The 20,956-nt window shown below is 46.1% G+C and overlaps 1 protein-coding gene across 4 annotated transcripts in view; it reads right to left on the reverse strand.

The window, feature by feature from the left end:
- Positions 1-20,956, reverse strand: part of WDR33 (WD repeat domain 33) — a 466,488-nt gene that overhangs the window by 355,933 nt on the left and 89,599 nt on the right. The window lies entirely within an intron of this gene.

Consider the following 20,956-nt stretch of genomic DNA (forward strand, 5'->3'; position numbering starts at 1 on the left):
TGCGCCTATTATTTAGTAAGGGCCTCATCGCCCTGATCATTTAATTCGACATGAGCTCTGCATTCGACTTGGTAGACCATGAGAAAATGATGCAATGCTTAGACGCCATTGGTATCAGAGCTGAGGTACTAAACTGGTTTTGTGGCTTCCTCACATCCCGTTCTTACCAGGTACGCTTTAACAACGAAAACTCCGACACCTGGAGCAACTCATCCGGAGTGCCACAAGGGTCACCGTTTTCCCCACTGCTTTTCAATATCTACATGTCCTCATCCTCAAAGAAACATCAACCATGGTACAACGATAAACTAATTCTTCTCCGCCGACAACTTCGTTCATCCGAAAATAAATGGCGAAAAACACGCCTTAATATTCATCTTATTCAATTCAAAGAAAAAGCTATTCACTACAAAACAACTATTCAACAAACAAAAAAAGAATACTATTCAAAACTTATCTCCTCCACTCGTAATTCCTCTACTCTTTTCAATATTGCTCACTCCCTTTCAAAATATTCCAAAAATAAAAAACAAAACTCTTATACTTTAACTTCACCTTCCGCAGATGAACTATCTCTATTTTTCGATACAAAAATTAAAGACATTAGATCTCACCTCGGAACATCCATACCTACCCCCCCCCACTCAAACCATCAACGCTTCCACCCAACTCTCTTTTAGCTCTTTTAATCATTTCAAAATGCCTTCACCAGCACACCTTCTCCTTATAATACAATCTTTAAACTCTCCTAATAATCTCTTAGAGAGCATTTCCCCGTTCTTACTTAAAAAATTCTATTCTTTCTTCGGCCCTTTCATCTGGGAAATGATTTCAAAATCTCTTTCAGAAAGCACAGTACCCAATACTTGGAAATCTGCACTCGTCTTCCCAAAACTCAAACAATACAACTCAGATCCTTCTCTCCCCAAAAACTATCGCCCTATCGCTAATCTTCCTCTACTCTCCAAAATCACGGAAAAAATCATTCACTCCCAATTAACAGACTTTCTCGAAAAAACTCATGCATTACATTAAGGTTTAAATTTGCCTGCCTCTGCTTCAAAGTACTATACGGCCTGACCCCCAAGTACATAATGGACCTTTTCGCATTTTCTAATAACAAAACTCAAGAGAAACACACACCCAAAACTCATTTCCCCTCCAGTTAGAGGCTGCAAAATGAAAAAACACCACGAACACCTTCTCTCTCACCAAGCAGTCCTATGGGGCAAAGACCTAGACCAACTGCTTTCGCCCACTACATAAGGGGAATTCAGGAAACGCCTAAAAACATACCTGTTCCAGAAATACCTAAACAATTGACCCCCTCTCCCTCCCTATTCCACCTGAACTTACAGCACTGTTATAAATATAATCTGTTATCTTCATCTTATCGTAACTTTACGTTGCTATTTATCCCCAACAGGTCCTGTCGGACATTTACCTACTAAAATGTACATATTACATTTTCGCTCAGCAAATTGTATTTTTATACTATTGCCTCCTGAGGTCTCTGATCTCTGTATTTCCTCTGAATATCTACTTATTGTATTTCTCTGAATGTCCAGCACTCTTGATTGTAAACCGCCTAGAAGTCGCAAGATTGTGGCGGTATGGAAGAATAAAGTTATTATTATTATTATTTTCACATCCTGCCTCATTTAGGGCTGCCTGTTTCTGCTGCGACACCTGGAATTTGAATGCTTTCCAAGGAAGCAAACAGGCAAATTGCAAATCTGCACAAGGCGGGCCATACAGCTTCTGCAAAATACTGTCCAGTTTAGTTGAACTCGTAGGCTGAAAAGCGGGCAAACTATCTCTTGGTTGACGTGAAAGGCTGACATCACCTTCGGTAGAAAGGAAGGTACTGTCCGCAGTGAAACAGCCTCTGTAAACCTGAAGAAGGGCTACCTGCAGGAGAGAGCCTGTTAAGTCTGAGATTCACCTTGCAGAGATGCCCACCAGAAATACCATCTTGACCATAGTCAAATGGCTCTCAGTTCCAGACAATTTATGGCTCACTGATGGTGTTCACTTGCCCTGGAACGGACAACCACATCAATTCCCCCCCCCCCCCCCGAAATCGCTCTGGCTAAAATCTACTGTGAGTGTCACCCATGAAGTGATCTGGAGGGGCAAGCCCTTTGATAAGGAGTCTCCCCCTCCCAAGAGTCACTGACATAAGCTTCTCCTTGCCTCCCATGTCCAACACAGCTACATCTGAAGAGAATGCCATTGCTGGGACCACCTGGAGTGGAGGGAATCCTGGAGTGGGCACATATGCTCTCTTGCCCAGGAGATGAGTTCTAGGATGGCCACCATCTAGCCCAGTACCTGAAGGTAGTGCCAGGCCTTGGGCTTCGGCATTGCTAAGATCTCTGTAATCTGCTTCCTAAGCTTCTTTTTGCATGACTAGGGAAGGACATGGCCTCACGCCATGTCAAAACAGACTCCTAGATAGAAGATAATCCAAGTACCAAGTCAGCTCTAGATGACTCTTCCTGAAGATGACTATCCAATCGAGGCCCTGGAGTAGATCCATTGTTTGCTTCACTGCATGTTCATCTTTCAGTTTTGAAGGGTATCTGATAAGCCAATCATCCAGGCACGGGTGAACCTGTATGCCCATCCTGTGAAGGTGAGCCGCTACCACCACCATCACCTTGATGAAGGTGAACAGGGCCATAGCCAACCTGAAAGGCAGTGCCACAAAACGAAGTATCCCTGGAGAACATGGAATCTCAGACGTTTTCTGTGGTCCGAAAAGAAAATGGGAACATGAAGGTATGCCTCCGTTAAAATCAGTTCCCCCAGAGCCACCGCTGCAATGACTCACTAGACTATCTCCATGCGGAGCATGGAATTCTGTGTCACATTTACGGACTTCAGTTCCAGGAAGAATCTCCAGTCTTCTATGTCTTTCTTGGGCACTATGAAGTATATGGAGTATCTGCTGGAGCCCAATTCTTCTTTAGGAACTGGTTCTATGGAATGAATGTCCAAGAGACATTGTACCTTCGCTCAGACCCTGGTCTCGCCTCACTGTCTGGTGGAGTCATGAGATAGATCTAGAGGAGGGCGAGAAAACTTGCTCCTGTGACCCTCTCAAATAATGTCCAGGACCCAGCAGTTTGAGATCTGTTCCAATTCCCTCCAGGAAGCTGACCATCTCCCGCCAATGTGAGGAGGTGTGACAGTCAAAATGGCATCACTGTGGCTTTTTGTTGGCTGTGCTGCCAAGCAACCCTGAGGGTTGCTGGCATCTATAGTTGCCAAATCTGTCTGGACCCTTACAAAGGTCTCTGGGAAGAGGAACTGGAGAGATCTCTGAGAGGAACAAAATGTGCCTCTGCCTCCCATGGCGGAATGTCAAATTATGCTATCTGGGAGAGATATGGGTTAGCAATCCACCATGCTGGCCATTAGGTTGCCAAGTCTTTGCCAAAAAGCATCTGCCCTTTGAAAGGTAATCTGCTTAGAGTGGCCTTTGAGGATGAATCACCTACCCATTGCCTGATCCAGAGTATCCAGCAGGTAGAAAGAGCATATGCCAATACCTTACTCATGACACTGATATCATAAAGAGCCACATAATCCACTCCTTCCATAATCAAGTAGGAACAGATGTCCTCCAGCTCTGTAGGACTACATCTCAACCTGGTGTGACAGGCACATACCACAAAGGAGGCAGCCGCTGCTGCTTTTGAGTCCCAAAGCTAGCACTTCCTATAGAATCACCCCTCCCTCACTAGAAAGGGAGGTATGCTTGGTTACTTGAGATACCTTAGAATCCACTGGCTGAGAAACAGCTGTTAGAATTCCAAAGCCATAGGCTAAAGCCTGGACATAGCTTTTGCCACCCTGGGGATTCCCACTGGTTAGTGACTAACAAGGTGATGTCCTGATGTGCTGTAAAAAAGGTAGTCTGAGCATTCGTGTCACTCATGACTGAACACTGGGAGGTGGAGGGCTGCTGAAGGTCCAACTTCAACACACAGGATGTGTCTGAAAGACCATATGAAATATTTGCAGACTTGCGAGGACAGCGCTCAAAGGGATCGCCACCCTAATCGAGAGCAGCCACAGCCTCCTGGACCTCTAGCCCTGAACAGTGACCCTAAACATCAAGGGCGCAGCTAAGCCTTGGGGTAATAAAGGCATGGAAATGGACTTCCAGTCCTCTCAGTCCTACGTCGATTGGTCAGTGACATTTCAAACTGGTTTGTTCCAAGGTGGAGAAGCTTTCATGGAAAGGAACTCTCCCTGCTCTAATGCTGGCGTGCTCGCAGGCAATACAACGCTCCCCAGGCCCATCAAATAGACTCTCCACGCAAGACAAAGTCTAAAGACTTCTGGTCTTCCGCCGCTTCCAAGCACTTGTGTTTCACACCCTCTAGACTTCTGAACGGGATCTCATCCATGTTGGCTGGGCTTTTTGGGGTTCTCCCACCCTAGAGGGCTCTAAGGAGGCTGAGTCCAAAGCTCCTGCACCTTCCTTCTGCACCCCACAGCACATAGAGCATGGATATTCATCTGCTGACAAAACTGGCATAATATAGGGGCAGATTTGCTTGAGAAATCCATAACAGGTGAACCCTAGTCAAAATGAGGGGTTTTGAGGAAGATAGAAGCTTTTTTTTTTTTAAAGATAGTTATAAATCCATGATGGCCACCACCAGTAAAGATGCACGTGGGAATTTCCCTTAAACTAAAAAAAAATAAAATAAAAATTAGAAAGTGGGGTTTTAGAGGTGGGGGAACCTAACTAAATCCCCAGAAACCCTCAGATCTACCTTTTTCTCCCCACCCCCCCAATTTTCCCCATAGGGAATGGAAGAACTCACTGTGGCTTCTCTGGTGCCTGTCAGCTTGTAGCAGCCTGCCTGCAATTAAAGGATTTCTGCCTCAGAAGACTGGAAAACCAAAATCCACCACTGGAAATCCTCTGGCTGTCGGTGAAATAATAATTTAATAATAATAATTTTATTCTTATATACCGCCAAAGCCATGGAAGTTCGAGGCGGTTTACAGCAAGAAGCGCTGGACAATCAGCGAAGAGGTTACAATCAAACTTAACAGTACAATCTTACATAATGAAAGAACTGGAAAGCTATATAGATCTTAGCAGAGCTGTATAGATTCTTAGTTTGCAAATCGATTGAACAAACTCGTTTTTACTAATTTTCTAAAATTGAAGTAGGATGAGGAGAGCGTGATAAAGTTACTAAGCCAATCGTTCCATTTGCCTGTCTGGTCAAAGGGAGTCTGACCAAAGACTCCAACCCTCATAGATCCACGCGGCAAATCAAGAGAGATTACACACAGCTGGCTCCGATACCCAAAGGGTTGTTATATTGGGGCTCCAGCCCAATCAGAGATCAGTTGGCAATACTTGGATGATGCCAACTGACCTCCAATTGGTCTGTGGTATGGATGTCACAGATCCTTTTTTCCTTTTCAAAAAAATTGAATTGTGATTATGCTACCATGAGTTTTTCATCAAGCTGAGTATTTCTTGTGGCAACTATTGGTTTTTATACCGGCTTATATTTTTGATTTTTTGGAATATTGTTATATTGGGGGCCCCACAGACTGCACTCAAATCAGAAGTCGAGCAAGCTCCCAGGGAAATTGACCCAGAGGTTTTGATGGACCATAATGCAGGCTGTCTCCAGAGATACTCTAAGAGATTGGTCTGCAAGTAGCAGCCCACCCTCGTGGGTCCATGTCCTTTCCCCAGTGGGGTTGCCCCAAGAAGACCTCTGGGCACCAAAAATGGCAGACAAGAATACCTGAATATAATAAAATTAAGCAGAACTGATCAGAACACATCTCAGTTCACTGCAGAAGAAAAAAATGAAGAGGGAGCTATTCTCCATTGGTGAAGGGGAGGAGTTGAAAGATATGAGACAGCCTTCTGCAAAGTTCACAACTAAAGGAGGACAACAGTTTCAGTATAGAATTCTTTGTCTTTGCAACAGAAGTGATGGTTGATGTTTTCACTTATTTTAAATTTATGCTTATGTATTTTTATTTTATTTTAAACTTGTATCCATCATGAATGACTTTGCCAAGAGGAGGTTATATACAGTTTTTTACACAAATAAAAGATTGAAAAGCAATAAATGCTCATAGGTAAAAATTCTTTACATATGTCCTCCACATTTTCAGATCCTCAGAGTTTAAATGACATGTACAATAATATAAATCTAGTAATACAATGGGGCAAAATGTTGTTTATAACCAACTGAAACCATGCACATTTTATCAAAAGTATTTAATGCTCTATTTGAAATTTTATTTTCAAATAGTAGGATAACTAAAGATTAACATCCCCGACATCATTTGCTAAAATTCTATTATCACCATCTGTAAAATATTTTCAAAATTCTATAGAAAGCACCAATATGAAAGGCTTTCTACAACTTCATATCATTTTCAATGACTATTCTCACATATCCCCTTTCAATAACCGGATAGGTTCTTTTGATTTGAATTTAAAATTCAAACTGGAGAAGGGAGACAAAATGTTGACTTAATATACTGTTAGTAAATGTAAATCCCTTTTGTTGTCAGAAAAATCTTAAAATTGGTGAAGAGAAATACTTCCTTAGAAAATACATTGGATGAGCTAAACAAATCATAGTCTCTTATAATTTGAGGCTTTTAAACTTCCCCATCTCATCTGGAGATGCTGAAAAAAATATTTGGAGAGAGCACCTTTGTCTGGTACCTTCCCTTTTCACTATTTCAAAAGTTTTTATGCTGCTAGCTCTGTATAAAAAAATAAAATAAAATATGAAAGTACTGTATAAATAATCAAATAAGATTAGACATACCTAGAGAAATATACAAGAGCTATGACCGATGCTACTTTGACAGTTTTGCTTTCCCAGATCTGTCATCTACTATGCAGAAGCTTAGGCATGCTTTTCTTCAGCTTTGTCCTACGGTTCTGACCTGTGTGTGTGTGTGTGTGAGATAGATAGATAGATAGATATAAGTCAGGGGTGTCCAATGTCGGTCCTCGAGGGCCGCAATCCAGTCGGGTTTTCAGGATTTCCCCAGTGAATATGCATGAGATCTATGTGCATGCACTGCTTTCAATGCATATTCATTGGGGAAATCCTGAAAACCCGACTGGATTGCGGCCCTCGAGGACCGACATTGGACACCCCTGATATAAGTGAAATATAAAAATCAGAATGGTTTTCCTTGAACGAATCATCTAGAAGAATTCATGAACTAAGTGAGAAATATGGAGAGGTTTCCTTTCCTAAATTTGACTACTGGGGACACCAATAAGATCAACAGTACTAAAGACTTAGTGATATGGGTTCATGCGGTTTGGGGGGGGGTGTTAAACTGTTTTTTTAATTCTAGCTCATATCCCATTGTGGAAGTTCTGGAAGCAGGATGCTTGGTATACCTTATTTGAGTACTTGTGGAAATTATGGACATCCTTTGTCTTTTTACTTCTTTTTGATGCAATGTTTTATTTTTCTCTAAAAAGAGGTACTATAAATATTAAAGAAAAAAGAAAACCAAAACTTTGAAGTACAAAAAAGCATAGATACTCACATGTAGCAGAGGTTATCAAAGGACAGCAGGCAGATGTTCTCACATGTGGATGATGTCATCCACGGAGCCCAGTATGGACAGTGAAAAAGTATACTGTCACTAAGTCTTTCAAAAACCACCCATACTGCACAAGCACCAGTGCCTTCTTGCCTGATGTCGGCTCGCAGGACCATCAGTTCAGTAATAAAGTTAAGAAGCCAACAAGGGGAGGTGGGAGGTTTGTGAGAATATCTGCCTGCTGTCCTCGGATAACACCCACAACAGGTGAGTAACTATACTTTATCTGAGAACAAGCAGGTAGTATATTCTCACATGTGGGACTCCCTAGCTGCTAGAATTATACTTGTGAGAAGAGGGTTATTGGTATCTACCATGAGCCTGGCGAAAACAAAAGGGTTGGAAGGAAGTTGGCATCAAGTAGAGAATACTTCCTTCTTATCTACCTTCCTCCCCCAGTTACAAAATCTTCCCCAACTGCCCTCATTTCTACAATCACGGATTTCAGCATCTCTCACCCTAATCCTAAAATTCTAGGAGACTTCAATATACACTTTAATCTCCCCAATCAACATAAGAACATAAGCAGTGCCTCCGCCGGGTCAGACCATAGGTCCATCCTGCCCGGCAGTCCGCTCCCGCGGCGGCCCAAACAGGTCACGACCTGTCTGAATCACCAGAAGGGGCTCCCTTGCCACCTTGGTTTCTCATTGAAGTCCTATCTTCCCATCGTAGTCCTAACCCTCCGGTCTTGCACATGCACGACCTGTTGGGTTTCTATACTTATTACCTGGTTAGCTTTCTATACTTGTGTTACATCCCAGCTCCTCCCTCAGTATCCCACGATCCCTTTATCCCTCAGGAATCCGTCCAATCCCTGTTTGAATCCCTGTACCGTACTCTGCCTGATCACTTCCTCCGGTAGCGCATTCCAAGTGTCCACGACCCTTTGGGTGAAAAAAAACTTCCTTGCATTTGTTTTGAACCTATCTCCCTTCAGTTTCTCCGAATGCCCCCTCGTACTTGTTGTCCCCTTCAGTCTGAAGAATCTGTCCCTATCCACCCTCTCTATGCCCCTCATGATCTTGAAAGTCTCTATCATATCTCCCCTGAGCCTCCTTTTTTCCAGAGAGAAGAGCCCCAGCCTATCCAACCTCTCGGCGTATGGGCAGTGTTCCAGCCCTTTTACCAGTTTCGTTGCTCTCCTTTGGACTCTCTCAAGTACCGCCATGTCCTTCTTGAGGTGTGGCGACCAATACTGAACGCAGTATTCCAGATGTGGACGCACCATCGCTCGATACAATGGCATGATGACTTCCCACGTCCTGGTTGTTATGCCCCTCTTTATGATGCCCAGCATCCTGTTGGCTTTTTTCGAGGCTGCTGCGCACTGTGCAGATGGCTTCAGTGATGCATCCACCAGCACACCCAAGTCTCTCTCAAGTCTGCTGTCTCCCAACAATGCCCCCCCCCAATTTGTAGTTGAACAACGGGTTCTTTTTCCCTATATGCATGACCTTGCATTTTTCCACATTAAAGTGCATTTGCGCATTTGCCATTAGGAACACTGCAGAGTTCCTAACTTTAATTTCTGATCTTTCCCTAACCCCACTGCCTATTCACTTCGCCAGACATACAATCAATATGATATTCAATCCAATAGCTGTTAACCATCTCTTTCAAAACTTCCAAACCCACTCTCTCCCTTGCACAGATTATGTTCTTATCAATCTTCAACTAAACTCCTTCATTCAACCATCTAGTACCCTACAAAACACCTTTACTACCAGAAATATCAACAATATTAGACTTTCTGCTATCCAGGATTCCTTTAATCTGGAATTACAAGATTTCACAAATCTCTCAACAGAAGAACAATCCTCCCTTTGGAACACCACAACACAATCTCTAATGGACCATCTTGCCCCATCCCCTGGAAAGATCATCAAAATTACAACCAAAAATGAAACCATGGTAGAATGAAAAACCCATTCTTCTCCACCGACAACTTCGTTCTACTGAGTATTAATGGCGCCAAACTCAATCAAATAACTCCCTTCTATATAAAGAAAAGGCCACTCAATACAAATCTGCTATACAACAAGCCAAAAAAGAATACTATTCAAAAAACATAACTAATGCCCACAACTCTTCAGAACTCTTCAGCATAGTTTGATCTCTATCCTCATATTCCAATAAGAAACCTCCTCTATCCAAACAACCACCCGCTCCTGAACTCACACATTTCTTCGATAAGAAAATTAAGGAAATTAGATCAAACTGGGAATGTGTATATAGGCTTCTTTGAGGTCCAGACAGCAAAGGTAGTCCTCCTTGTCCTAGAGCAGTACTAGGGTTCACAGAGAGACCATTCGAAATTCCTCCTACACTAAGCATTTGTTGAGAGTTTGGAGGTCCAGAATTGAATGGAGACCTCCAAAGAAACTTTTCCATGACACTGAGCTGGAAGAGGGCTGAGAACTCCTGGTGAAGGAGGGTCTTTTGATGAGAGTTGACTCTTGAAGAATGGTTTGGAGGTCTCTTTTGTAAATGATGTTATTATGGACCAGCGATAGTAACAGTGGTTGATTCAACCTCCTATGGGCAGTGTGGGGAAGGGGTTGCGAAATACTGGCTAGTCTCTGTAGGATAGAGTCAGAAAGACTGTTGCTGTTTGGACCGCAGTTGTGATTGAGTTTTCTGAGTCCTCTGTTGTCTTGGCATCTTTGAGTGGGTGCTTGAGGGGATGTGGCAGGCTGGTTGTATCTATGTTTGGGATAATAGGAGCAAAACCAAAAAACAAACTGCAGACTCCTATGTACCAGATGCAGGCAATGTTTATTATACCAAATATTTTATGCAATTGAAAATACCACCTCATAACAAACCAAGGGTCCTGACACGGTCCGTGTTTCGGAAAACATTCCTTCCTCAGAGGTCCATGGTTGCTAAGGTATAAAGTAAACCGCAATAAAAGGTATAAAACAGCCGTCTGTATGGTATCCTTCTCAACTTAGAGTGTGCGACGCAAAACTAGTAAAACAAAAGCAAAAAGGATAATAGGAGCAGCATCTGGAAGTGTTGGAATATTTCCTGAGCAGCTGAGGTCATGATAACTTAGTAGTTGATAAAGTAATCATATAATCTTCATGCTTTTTAATTTTGAGTTGCCTCCTCTATACAATCTGTGAAAAGATAGTCTCCCATGCAGGTAATATTTGAGAGGCGATCATGAACGTTGGCATCTAGGTTGGATATTCTAAGACAGGCCTGCTATGCATGGTAACTGACGCTGCAGAAGTTCAAGATGTTATATCAGATGCGCCAAAGGTGGGTTGCACCATATATTTCCTGGTCTCTAAAAGGTCATTGGCAAGATGCTGTAAAGAGTTTAGATTGCTCATAAAAGGACATCTTTTGTATATGAGATTTCAGGTAGAATGTCATACAGAAATTGTAGCTGAGGATTCTATTGGTCAACATTGTGCTCTGGAATACCCTATGTTCAAATTTATCTAGAGTCCTGCCTTTTCTTCCAGAAGGAGTGCTGGTATAAGTTCTAGAACTGTTTGCTTTTTTTAAGTGCCAACTCAACTATTAAAGATTAGTGTTGTAGCTGTGGCCAGTCGAAGCCAGAGCAAGCCTGAATCCTGTATAAGGTGTCTAATTTGCGTGGAGCCACTGGGACTAATTTTACACACTTTTGGCCACTCTTTGTAATCTACAGCCTCCATTAGTTCTGCTTGGGGCTCTTTTTCTGACTCCATACTGCTAGGTAAAGCCTCTCCCATTGGTCTAATAAATCTTGTAAAAGATAAACTTTTAGAAGGAGACCTCCTACAACGAGGTGGAAGACATGAATCAGATGACATACCATAAGACTCCTCTGCAGAAAGCTCTGGATAGTCTAAAAAACAACAAGGAGGTAAGTCAGAATCATATTCCTCGATGTCAGGTCTGAAATGAAAAACACTGAAGAAAACATCAAGGAGAGCATTGAGGAGATCAACGAGAGCATTGAGATGTATCCCGAGGTGAACATCAAGGCATGCATCAATGGAATCAGCCAGAGGAACACCAAGAATGGGACAAAGAACTATAGAGGATAGAAGAGGCAGGCTTCTTTGAACAGGATCGTCTATGGTATGGTGTCCGATAACAGTCCCTCGATGAAGACTTTGGGCAGGACTCAGACTGAACTAAGGCTGGATGCATTAGAGTAGGCATTTGCATTGTGTGCTACTGTAGCATCTCAGCAAGCTCCTTCTGCACAGCTCTTGGAAGCTGATTTTGCAGAGACGATGCTGGTTCCATGCAGCACAGGAGTATTGACGCGTTGAGGCGTTGCTAATCTCAATGTCAAGGCATGCCGCACAGGAAACACCAACTGTAGCAATATCAACTTACCCCCTCTTCTATTAAACTGTGCTACCAGTTTTTAGCATAGAGAGCCGCGCTGAATGGCCCGCGCTGCTCCCGACGTTCATAGGAACTCTATGAGCATCGGGAGCAGCGCTGGCCATTAGCGCGGCTCCCCGTGCTAGAAACTGTTAGTGCAGCTTAATAGAAGAGAAGGCTAGTCCCAGTGCATCTACACTTCAAGGCCTGGGATGAAGCTGATGCATGTCTAGATGGAGATAGGTGTTTCTTAGTCTTTTTTACTAACTTCCGCAATGGAGACAGCACCAATGAATCAGAAGCAACCTGGACCATCGATGCAGGAAGTACCGGTGTTGATGTTGGAAGTGTAGGATGTTGAATGTCCCAAATCAAAAAATGGGACAACCTACCAGCAATCCTATGGAAGAAAGAGCAATAGTGGATTTACAAATGGCAAATAGTAACACCGTGGGGCCTTAACAAAGAGATTGAGTGGTAGGCTTTGCTTCATTCGCAATTGATATTCTACATAAGAACATAAGCATTGCCTCTGCCGGGTCAGACCAGGGGTCCATCGTGCCCAGCAGTCCGCTCCTGAGGCGGACCCCAGGTCCATGACCTGTAAGTGATCCTTTACCTAAATCTTTTATTCCCTAATCAATTTATTCCTGTCATCTGGGTTTTAATTTATATAGAATGGTATATATATGAGGTATATAGGATGTTCGAGTGTTTTAAAGAATTTTGATTTTTTTTTTCCTCTTTCAAATTTTTCCCAGATTGCTATATAATTGATCGAAACATGGATGACACTCCAATTTTAAAATATCTAAGTGAATATATAAAGTGAGGTACCCTCCAGCATTTGCCGAAAGTATATTTTACGTTAATTATGTTTTTTTATATGGTGGAAGTTGTACTGACGTATTTTATCTTTAGACCAGCTTACTGAGAAGTCCCAGTCTTTCAGGTTTTCTGAAGCAGCTCCAGCAAAACATGTCAGAACTCCACTAAGAGTCTGATACACTTCATATAGATAAATCAATATGGTTTTGGAATAAGACTGTTGAAGACTAAGCACAGCATTCTTAATCAAAATACTAAAATCTTTTTGAAGTGCTATGATTGAAAAAGAGGAAATGCTATGTGGGAGTAGGACTCCAGTTTGGTCTCTTTTCAACTTTTTCCGAGCACTTATACGGGTCTGTAGCTGAAATGGTCCATTAGCACTGAGTGCACCATTTGAAGCCACTTAGAGGTTTAGACATCGAGGGGAAGACTGCCGATGCAAAATCAAAGGATTCTATGATCTGGGGAGGTGGAATAGCACAGTTACTTACCGTAACAGGTGTTATCCAGGGACAGCAGGCATATATTCTCACATGTGGGTGACGTCATCTACGGAGCCCCGGCGCGGACAGCTTTTCAAGCAAACTTGATTAAAGTTTCAAGTTTGCACACTGCACCACGCATGTGCGTGCCTTCTCGCCCACTAGAGGGCGCATCCCACCTCGTGGTCCTCAGTTCCATAACTAGCAAGGAAGCCATCCCCGGGGAGGCGGGCGGGTTGTGAGAATATATGCCTGCTGTCCCTGGATAACACCTGTTACGGTAAGTAACTGTGCTTTATCCCAGGACAAGCAGGCATGATATTCTCACATGTGGGTGACCTCCAAGCTAACCAAAAAAGGGCAGGTGGGAGGATGGCAATTTAGGAAAACAGATTTTGCAAAACTGACTGGCCAAACCGGCCGTCACTCCTGGATAAAGTGTCCAGACAGTAATGGGAGGTGAATGTATGAACCGAAGACCAAGTGGCAGCCTTACATATGTCCTCCATCGGGGTGGATCGGAGGAAAGCTATCGAAGCTGCCATCGCTCGGACCTTGTGCCCCGTGACTCGACCCGGGGGAGGAAGGCCAGCCTGAGCGTAGCAAAAGGAAATGCAAGCGGCCAACCAGTTAGACAGAGTGCGCTTGGAAACTGGATGCCCTAATCGATTGGGATCGAAGGACAAAAACAATTGAGGAACCTTCCGATGAGGCCTGGTGCGTTGAAGATAATATGCCAACGCCCTCTTACAGTCAAGTGTGTGAAGCGCCTTCTCGCCAGGATGGGAGTGGGGCTTCGGGAAGAACACAGGAAGGACAATGGACTGATTGAGGTGGAAGTCAGAAACAACTTTAGGTAAAAACTTAGGATGGGTGCGGAGAACCACCTTGTCGTGATGAAAGACAGTGAAAGGAGGGTCCGCAACCAAGGCTTGCAACTCCCCAATTCGCCTGGCGGAGGTGAGGGCAATTAGAAACACCGCCTTCCAAGTCAGAAATTTCAAGAGGGACTTGTTGAGTGGCTCAAACGGGGGTTTCATCAGTTGAGCCAGAACCACATTCAAATTCCACACGACAGACGGAGGCTTCAGAGGGGGACAAACCCTGAGTAACCCTTTCATGAAGCGTGTCACCAGGGGATGGAGTGACAGAGGGCGTCCCTCCAGAGGTTGGTGGAAAGCAGAAATCGCACTGAGATGAACCCGCACCGAAGTGGTTTTCAAGCCGGAGCGCGACAAGTGAAACAAATATTCTAAAACCGAGGATACCGGAACTGATACCGGATCCAGGTGAAAAGATGAGCACCAGGTGGAAAACCTGGTCCATTTCTGCGCATAGCAAAGCCTCGTCGAGATCTTGCGGGAGGCTTCTAACACCTCCTTCACCGATTGAGACAGGTCCGGAGGAGTCAGGGAACAAGAAACCAGGCTGTCAGGTGCAATGACTGCAGATTGGGATGTAACATGGATCCTTGACTCTGAGACAGCAGAGAAGGAGAGACAGGCAGGGGGAGAGGCTCCCTGGTACTGAGCTGGAGCAGCAGGGAGAACCAGTGCTGACGCGGCCACCGAGGTGCTATGAGAATCATCGTGGCCGTGGACGATTTTAGGTGTACCAACGTTCGCATGATCAGAGGGAACGGAGGGAATGCATACAGGAACCTCCCTTCCCAGTCGAGTAGGAAGGCATCCGCTTCCAGACGGTCCTGCGAGTACATCCGAGAACAATATAGTGGTAGTTTGTGTGTCTCCGGAGAGGCAAACAGATCCACCTGTGGCGTTCCCCAGCGAGCGAAAACCTCGCGTAGAACTGCTGAGTGTAGAGTCCACTCGTGCGGTTGCAGAAGTCGACTCAGTTTGTCCGCCAGGCAATTCCGTTCTCCTTGGATGTAGACCGCCCGGAGGAAGATGTTCCGGGAGGCCGCCCACTCCCAGAGGCGAAGAGCTTCGGAGCAGAGGGGCCATGACCCCGTTCCTCCCTGCTTGTTCACATAATACATTGCCACCTGATTGTCCGTGCGGACGAGGACCACCTGGTCCTGCAATATGTGAACGAAGGCTCGAAGTGCTAGGAAGATGGCCCGCAGCTCTAGCACGTTGATGTGACACTGACGGTCTTCTACCGACCACAGGCCCTGCGTGCGAAGACCGTCGAGGTGGGCTCCCCACGCGTACTCCGAGGAGTCCGTGGTCAGGACCTTGCGAAAAGGCGGAGTGAGGAATAATAGCCCCATGGACAGATTTGAAGAGACTGTCCACCAACGCAGCGATTTCCGCAAGGGCGGAGTTACCGAAATGAGGCGAGACACCGGGTCGCACTCCTGACGCCACTGGGACGCGAGGGTCCACTGAGGGATCCTCAGATGTAGCCTCGCAAACGGCGTGACATGTACCGTCGAGGCCATATGGCCCAGCAGCATCATCATGCGCTTGGCCGACACCTTCGACTGTTGAGAGACCTGGTGGCTCATCCGTACCAGGGCTTCCAACCGCTGGGTCGGCAGGTAGGAGCGTAGGCGCACCGTGTCCAGCACCGCACCTATGAATTGAAGAGACTGCGACGGCCTCAACTGAGACTTTGGAAAGTTTATCTCGAACCCGAGAGTTTGCAGGAAGGCAATAGACTGTCGGGTCGCTGAGATAACCCCCTCCCTGGTCGGGGCTTTGATGAGCCAATCGTCCAGGTAAGGGAACACGTGAAGTCCACGCGACCTGAGGGCTGCTGCAACCACCACCATGCACTTCGTGAATACTCGTGGGGACGCGGCCAGGCCGAAGGGTAGTACCCTGTACTGGAGGTGGAGGTCCCCCACCTGGAATCGTAAGAATCTTCGACAGGCGGGGTGCACCGGAACATGGGTGTATGCTTCCTTCAGGTCGAGGGAGCACATCCAGTCCCCTTCCTCCAAGAGGGGATACAGAACCGGGAGAGATAGCATTCGAAACTTCTCCCGGGCCAGGAATTTGTTGAGCTTCCTGAGGTCCAGTATGGGGCGCAGGTCCCCGGTCTTTTTTGGGACCAAGAAGTAGCGGGAGTAAAACCCCGTACCCCACTGGTCCTTGGGGACCGGCTCGACCGCCCGAAGCTTCAAGAGGGCTTTGGCTTCGGTTATAAGGGTCGGTAGCTGCGAACGGTTGCAGGGGACTAAACTTGGGGGACTGTCCGGCGGCGAGGACACAAAGTTGAGCGAGTAGCCCTCGGAGACGATCCGGAGCACCCAAGCGTCTGAGGTAATCTCGGTCCATGCCTCCCGGAAGGACCGAAGACGGCCCCCGATAGGAAGGGGTTCTTGTGAAAGTGCGGAGGGGAACCCGCCCCGTCCGCTCAGCCCGTCAAAAGGAAGGCGCTGGCTTAGAAGGGCCCTGCGCCGGGGCTTGGGGTTGTCCCCCTCTGCCTCGCTGAGACGGACGTCTCGGAGGCGGTCTCGAGAAAGCCGGGGTCGACTTCTGAGGGTATCGGCGCGGCGGAGGCCGAAAAGGTTTCTGCGGCGGGGGCCTAGGTTTGGGGCGGACCAGGGATGCTAGAGAGCGCTCCTGTTCCGACAAGCGCTTGGTCACCGCGTCCAATGACTCGTCGAATAACTCGGACCCCACACAAGGCAAGTCTGCCAGGCGTTCCTGCAGGTTTGGGTCCATGTCGAGGGTGCGAAGCCAGGCCAAGCGGCGCATGGCCACCGCGAGGGCCGACACCCTCGAAACCAGCTCAAAGGCGTCGTACACTGCATGGAATAGGTACAACCGCAATTGAGACAGGTTGGACATAAACTTGTCGAATCCTGCTCTTTGGGAGTCCGGTAACGAGTTTCGATATTGAGGAAGGTCCTTCACCATGCCACGCAAAAAGGAGGAAAAGGTGAAGGCGTAATTTAGAACCCTGGTGGCCATCAGGGAATTTGAATAGAGGCGACGGCCAAACTTGTCCAGGGTCCGCCCCTCCCTGCCTGGTGGAACCGCCGCAGAAACCCGTGAGGGCTGAGATTTTTTAAGAGCAGACTCCACCAGAAGAGACTGGTGTGAGAGCTGCGCCTTATCGAACCCTTTAGGGGGAATCGTCCTATACTTCGATTCCATTTTTGAAGGCACAGACGTGACTGTAAGAGGGTTTGACAAGTTCTTCAGCCAGGTTTGCAGAAGGACACTGTTGAGAGGTAGTCTAGGGACCTCCCTAGGAAGAGTGGGGAGGTCCTGTTCCTCCAAAAATTCTTTGGAATACCGAGAGCCTACCATCAGGTCAATCCCCAGGGCTTGGGCCATGTCCTGAACGAAGGATGAAAATGAGGACGGCCTAGCCTGGGGGGAGGGGGTTCTCGACCGCCCCACCGAGGAGAGGGGGGAGGCCTCATGGGAATAATGAGGGTCCCTAACCGATCCCGAATCCCAGGATCCCCTCTCGAGGGTCCTCGAGGGGGAAGGGGAAGTTATCCTCCTCGCCGAACCCTTGGGTGAGGACCCCGGGGTTCGTGGGACACTCTCCCGTTTCCTCGGCGAGGCGGCCCGGGAAGACTTCCCATGGGGTGAGCGGAGGAGCCTCGGGTTGTCGAGGCGCAACTCCGACACCTGCAGCGCCTCGCCCCCGAACGACGAGGAACGGTCGCGCCGAGGCGAGCCTCGGGGCCGCTTAGACTTCCTCGATCGACGCCCCGTCCGAGGTCGCGTCGAGGGCGAGGCGTGTCTGGAAGACCCGGAGGAAGAGGAGGAAAGACGGCGCACTCTGCGCAACTTTTCCTTGGGCCTTGCACTCCGCTCGAGGGGTTTCCCCGAGGTCGAGGTCCGGGGCGGGGCCGAGACCGAGGTGAACGGGGCCACCGTACCCGAGACCGAGGTCGCCGAGGTCGGGGCTCCCGAGGGAGCCCAGGTCGGGGCCTCCGAGACCGAAGGCGTCCCGGCCGAGGTCGAGGCCGCCGGAACCGCAGCACGCTGCAACACTTCCAGGGCTCCCGACAGCTCCGATGAGATCAGAGCTCGGAGGAGATCCTGGAAGGCCGGAATCCCCACGAAGGTGGGGAGTTCCGAGTCCGGGGCACACTCCCTGGAGGGCGACCTCGGTTTCGAGTATTCCCTCGGGGTGTGCGGAGTCGAGGTCCGATGCGGGGCCGGGGTCGACCCACCCGCCTTGGCCTGACTCGAGGATGGCTTCTTTGCTGAAGGGGATGGAACAGAGGACTTACCCGAAGCTTGCTTCACTGACGAGGCCTTTGAGGAAGAGGGCCGAGGCGAGGCCGAGGCCCCCGAGGACGCCGAGGCCGAGGTCAAGGCCGGGGCCGAAGCCGAGGCCGACGTCGAGGCCTTAAGCGGTGCGTCGACGGCGAACAATTCGGCCATTCTTGCCTTACGGCGACGGAGGGCCCTGTTTTGGAAGGTAGCACAGCGATCACACGAGTCTGTCGGATGTTCGGGCCCAAGGCAGACGATGCACCACCGGTGAGGGTCAGTGATGGAAAGCAACCTCTCGCACCGGTTGCACTTTTTGAATCCCGTAACAGGACGGGACATCCACGAAGAAAAAGAAGAAGGCCGGGAACGTACCGACGTCCCGCGGCCACGGATTCCGGGAGCCCCCGGAGTCCGATGAAAAACGAAAGACTTTTTTTTTTTTTTTTTTTGAAGAGAAACGAAAAGAAAGAAACAGCACCGCGAACTAATTCGTAAGGAAAACAAACTAAACGCGGCAGCTAGAAGGCAAAAACACTGGAGCTCAGATCCACAGGGCTTTCTTGCTCCGCGGAAAAATTTGAACTGAGGACCACGAGGTGGGATGCGCCCTCTAGTGGGCGAGAAGGCACGCACATGCGTGGTGCAGTGTGCAAACTTGAAACTTTAATCAAGTTTGCTTGAAAAGCTGTCCGCGCCGGGGCTCCGTAGATGACGTCACCCACATGTGAGAATATCATGCCTGCTTGTCCTGGGATAAAGATTATAACCCGAAAAAGCTCCCAGCCTGAAAACAGGCTGCGGAGAACCCTAATGCCTAAAACTATAAGGCAGTCAAAAATTGAAAATTTTTAGAAAATATGAAGAAAACAGATTGAGAACGCACAAATATGTAAAAATGTTTTATGCACTTAGAAATACTCCAAAGAACAGCTTCTCAGCTCCACAGAAAATTGAGAACTGATGGTCCTGCAAGCAGTCGTTGGGTGAGGCACCAGCGCATGACAGTATGGGCAGTCTTCAAAATGACAGTACACTTTTTGATGGTCCATACAGGCTCTTTGGATGATATTACCCATATATGACAATATACTGCCTGCTTGTCCTCAGATAATACAAATTTACAACTTTGCTAATGTTATCCTGATACAACAGCACTGTTAAACTCTTCATCAACACTGCTCGCAAAACTAAGTGCCATGCTAACATGTCAAGTTCACAACTGCTATAAAGGTCTTTCTTTGCTTTCCTATGTTTATTTGAAAACAAAAGTATGCAAGAGTGAACAGCTATTTATCAAGACATCCATAATTTGGGAATCTCAGAATCCAAAGAAAGATATATTGATCTTCTTAAATCTGATGCCTATAGGACCTCAAAGAGTATGCTTTCTTTCTGAAAAGTTTTGTTGAATAGTCTGTTCTCCAATAGATCAACCTTTACATTTATTGGGATTTTTTAAACCATCATTATGAAAACTTGTCTTTTCAAGTTGTAGTAACCATAACCATCTTTTTGCTAAGAGAATTTAATTTTTTTCCAAAATTCCATATTATGTATTTCTCATTATACCACTAAATCTATATATTATGAAGTAGCCTGTGAAATTCTTCTGTTTGCTCCAAAGGAGGAAAGTGCAATGATTCAGAATGACCCATTAACAGCAAATGCATGAATAGTAAGCATTTTTGTTTAGAACATAATGAATTATTTCAAACCACAGTGAAAACAGTATCCTTTTAAAGCTGCAGTAGATAGGCTTCCAAAATACCAAACTGCCAATTGATCGGCTTTATTAAATCTTTAAACAATAAATCCCTTCAATTTCCGTTCTATTTTGCACATGTACACGCTTAAATGGAATAAAAAATATGTACTTCTGATTAAACCCCATTTTCAAAAATGTTAACACTACACCTATACTTTCTATTGCCTTTATACACAATTGTGAGATGCCTAAATGGAATGCTGAAAAAGATTAACATATCATTTCTTCAATTTACTTAGGTTCATGACAGCAATTTTGTTCAGTGATTCTCACCAGGCACTGGACCTCTATCGTCTCAATTTTCAGGATATCGGTAATGAATATAAATAATATTCTTGCATATATGTCCAAGAATCAAGGTGATATACCCAAATAAATCTGATATATATTAATTAGAGATTGTCCTAAAAATCAGACTGACTAGGAGATCCTGAGGATTGATTTGAGAATTACCCATTTAGTTTACTGTTGACTATATTCTTTATATTTTTAATTTTGCTAGTGAAAGCTTTGAAAGCTATTACTTCTTTATGATGAAGAAATTGCTTGGTTAAACTGATTTGTCCAAGTTTAGAATAGTCCATTGTTTATGGAAATATAAAGCTGCCCATTTGACACACCCACACAGACTGCTCTATCCCAGTTTTCAATGACTTGGGGGCATATGGAAAGGGTAGTATAAATACAGATGAGATGCCTTTGCTTAGGATCATCCCTACATCAATTGACCAATGCTCAGTGCAGTATAA

The sequence above is a fragment of the Geotrypetes seraphini genome, chromosome 9 (assembly GCF_902459505.1).
Source record: "Geotrypetes seraphini chromosome 9, aGeoSer1.1, whole genome shotgun sequence".
Classification (NCBI taxonomy): domain Eukaryota; kingdom Metazoa; phylum Chordata; class Amphibia; order Gymnophiona; family Dermophiidae; genus Geotrypetes; species Geotrypetes seraphini.